The sequence below is a fragment of the Lolium perenne genome, chromosome 3 (assembly GCF_019359855.2).
Source record: "Lolium perenne isolate Kyuss_39 chromosome 3, Kyuss_2.0, whole genome shotgun sequence".
NCBI classification, from domain to species: Eukaryota; Viridiplantae; Streptophyta; class Magnoliopsida; order Poales; family Poaceae; genus Lolium; species Lolium perenne.
Window position 1 is genome coordinate 269,487,853 of NC_067246.2, and position 3,996 is coordinate 269,491,848.

A 3,996-nucleotide genomic window follows, 5' to 3' on the forward strand; every position below is an offset into this window, starting at 1 on the left:
AGTAGAATATTTTGAACTCCTATGTTCCAACTAGTTTTCTTTCAACATCTTCAAAATTCCATTTCACTTGAGTTCATTCCCAATTATCTCTAGACAATTGAGGTGTGTCCCATACCCTTCAATTAAACTCTTTTTCAAATGGCAACTCTTGCACATCTTATGCACATCTCTGATCCACCACATTGTATCCCCTCCATCCTCCAATTTTTGATCAAATGGATGATCATTTGATACTTTCAAATCACTCCCAATTGACCTCTTATTTGAATAGCAACTTATATTTCATCATATCCATCTCAGTCCTCTATTCTTTTCCATCATCACCTTGACCTCATGAATTGTGTCAATATATTCATCCTTGTGAGTATATGAATACTCCACTCACCATCTCTCTTAATCTTGCTCTATCATTGACTAAGCCACCATCACCATCCCATCTACCTTGGCATGCTCATGCATTGTTGCATGTGGTCAATCTCAATCTTTTCAATTTTAAGATTCTAATGAAAACTTTTATTCATCCACTTTACCCTGGGAATTAGCTTCATCATAAGTTGGTCTCAACCAAAGTGGTGGAGATTATTCTCATGGCACATGGCACATGCCACCCTCATACTCCTTTCTATCTTTATGTATTTACTCCTAATCTTATCATCATCAAAATCACTCATTGACATTACCTCCCCAACATCATGCCTTGATCTATTCACATGGATGTTGTGCATCTCTCTCTTTGTTCATTTTTGAGTGGCACATGAAGGAGCCGGCCATGGCAAGAATTTCGGCCAGCCATTGTCCTTCTTACTTTCTTCCTCCACAAGCATTGCCTCCCACCTAACCCAATCAATAAATGGGCAGCCACCTCCCTTGCCCAATCAAAAAAGGAGGCAGCCACCCCTCTCCCTCTATAAAAACCCCCTAGCCGGCCACCCCTCCACCTTTGGCCCTCATTTATCTTCTCTCCACTCCCTCACACTCTTCCCCTGCCCTCCACCACGAGCTGCTGCTCCTCCTAGCTCCATGGCCGGCCATGGCCATGGAAATCCACCAAGATGAAGCTCCCCTCCTTCCTCAAGCTCATCCTCACCATGAGAGCATCTCTCTCACTCTCTTCTCCCCTAACCTTTGATGAATCCAGCTCCTTTTCCCTTCTTCCCTCTCACAAGATTGGATCTTGATGCAGGTGCATGTTGGTCCAAGCATGGAGAAGGTTGAGCAATCCTCAGATCTGAAACTCTTGAGCAAAGTTCGTCCAAAACCTTGCAGTAATTTCTGCATCTTGCTGTTTCAGATTCTGGTACGAACTTGTAAAATCCGCCAAATCTTGTGTGCAGATCCAAATCGAGTGATTCAAAGTTCTACCGATAGGTATTGAAAAGATCTACAACTTGGCGTTGGTCTCATCCTCAAATTCGTTACGGATTTTGCTTGGTAAATAAAGTTCTACAAACATGCAGAATCACTGTTTGTTAGATTTCTTCCGTTTTACAAAACGTTTTTGAGCAAACTCAACTTTGGGTGAAAGCCCTCTCCAGTACCTTCATTTTGGCGTTGGTTTCACTTCAAATGACCTAATGAAATTGAAATGGTTCACAGATCAAGATCTGGTCAGATCTGACTTTGTCGAATTAAACCAGGAGCTTGGAAACGAATTTTTGAATGAAACCAGTTGGGTAAGAACCACCTTTTCAATACCTTTCAGATGCAGCTGACCTCATATTTTTATGAGTTGTGTACGATTTGTGGTGAATTAAATTTATTCTGTGTGTTCTGCAGACATGGCTGTTAGCTTTTAATTCATCAAAAATCCATTTTTGAACCTAATTGAGTGATTCCACTTCTGTAGGATTGCTGAATGTTTTCTTAATCATCTCAAACAAGTTTCAAACCTTTATCTATTCTGCAACTCCATAGTTAAAGCAAATGGTGAAAACATGCAGTAAACTTGTAAATCCATTTGTGAGAGTTTCAGAAATAATTTGAACCCAAATCCAATTATGTGTGAATCTCTGTTTAAATATCTTTCAAATGCCAGTGGCCTCATATTTTTAGGATTTTTCTACGATTTATGGCTTACAGATCTTGTTTTCTGTACAGTCAGATTCAATGAAATTCCTAAAATTGTAGGTTTAATATTTTTGGGTGATTCCAATTGGGTTAGTCTTGTATTAGTACTGGCTATATAGGAAAAATATTATTAGTCTCTGTTCATACATATGTGTTACTGTTAGTAATGTTTATGTGTGACATGCATTGTTGAAGCAAAACTTTTCGGTTTATTTAAAACCCTTGACCAACTCTTTTTAGTAGAGATGGGCAACCTTTGTTTTATGCTTGCAAAACAAAACCTCTGCAACCTAACTTTAGCTCTTTTGTTTTGCTTAAGTTTTCAAATGATGTGGCATATGGTTTGCTTCCTATTTTTGTATAGTGTTAAGTGAGCAAATTAACTTAGGAAAACTGATTTCTACTTTTCCAAAAATGTTTGAAATTATGTTGTGAATGTTTGTGATGCCAAACTAATGCTCTTGTCCTCTTCATGATGTTATCTACCAGGGGATAATTGGTTTATACCATGGTGATAACCGAGAGAGGCAATTGCTACGTTATGATGCACTCATGCCTCTACTAGGTAAATAAATGGGGTTTTCTAAATTAAAACTCTTAAATTTGTTTTGTGGTATCTATAAGTCCTTAGTAAGTTATACCTTGGCTGCTTGATTAGTTGTTGATTGTTGTCTTGTTGATGCAATGTGATTGATTGTGTTCCTTTTATATTTTCCGGCGATAGATGCGAACAATTCCGGAGAAGAAGAAGAAGTGGAACCGGACGAGGATTTTATTTATGTTGTTGGGATTTTTATATTGATGGAGTTGAAGAAGTACAGGGACAAATAAGCCAAGGCAAGCTATCTTTGAACTCTGTTTGATGCCGTGTTGGATGTCATTTGTTGATGTCCCGAAGCATCTTATTTCCATGTGTGTTGCTCTCTCCATATTTGTTGTCTATGTATGGTGTAATTGGGGTACTCCCTCATGGTGTTATCCCACCCTTGATCACATGTTGGAGGGATGCATGGCATCATGGCCGTGTTGTCCCCTTTGGTCTTATTGTATGCTCAACATGGGCATATCCTTTTCCAAGATAAAAGCTTGCTTCACATTCACCACTTGGGTGATGTCTAGAGGTGTCAAAGTCATGAATCTTGGTGTAATTCTCAACTTGAGAGAAGTATGCCATGTACCCATGGGAAAATAGGTTGGATAGTGATACTCCACTATCTAACTTGTACATTTAGCACCACCAATCTGAAAATGATTCCTCCTATGTTGTCTTTATACATACATACCTTAAGCAAGTATACTTCCATTTGAGCCACTCGCACCTACTCCTCATGGCGTGATGATCCTCATCTCGGCCATGTTGTGTATTAGTTCCTTCTCATGAAACTATAGGTTGGGAACCCCTCAAGGTTTACCTTGTTGTAAATGTTTATGAAAACCTTGGGTGAGTTAACCCAAGTGTATGGTTTATGAAAGCAAAGGATCTTGATAAAGATGTTTGGGAAAGATGTGTATGTTGGTTGGTTGAGCAACCGTGGTGTTGTGGGAAAAAGGAAAAAGGGGTTTGTAAAAAGGAGCACTGCGTATAAGTGTTCGCCGTCCCAACTTTTAATCGCGCAACCACATTATCCAAAGTGGGCATGGGCTTAGTCCGTAGTTCGTTGAGATTGGCATAAGCACCCTTCACAACTCTCTAGGGAGGGTCAAGATGACCTCCGACGCCGGGTTGCGCTCTGGAGGAGGCAATACACTGTCTAGACCGATAGCCGGACGATTACTGAGGGTCTTCCGACGTGGCGCCGGAGATACGCTCAAAAGGAGGTATGCTGCCGGGGTGCCGGGAAGGGGTAAGCCCGCAGGGAAGGACTTGTGCCAAAGGAGACGGGCGAAAGATTATGACTGGTTATCCGAGTCTCGCATACTTTTGTATGA

At 40.5% G+C, this 3,996-nt stretch overlaps 1 long non-coding RNA gene across 1 annotated transcript; it reads left to right on the plus strand.

Annotated features, from left to right (window-relative positions):
• The first annotated feature begins 910 nt into the window (after positions 1 to 910).
• On the plus strand, positions 911 to 3,250 carry LOC139829932 (uncharacterized). Its single transcript, XR_011754254.1, has 5 exons — positions 911 to 1,246; positions 1,335 to 1,431; positions 1,597 to 1,673; positions 2,557 to 2,632; positions 2,792 to 3,250. It is a non-coding gene; the product is annotated as an uncharacterized lncRNA (long non-coding RNA).
• The last annotated feature ends 746 nt before the right edge of the window (positions 3,251 to 3,996 follow it).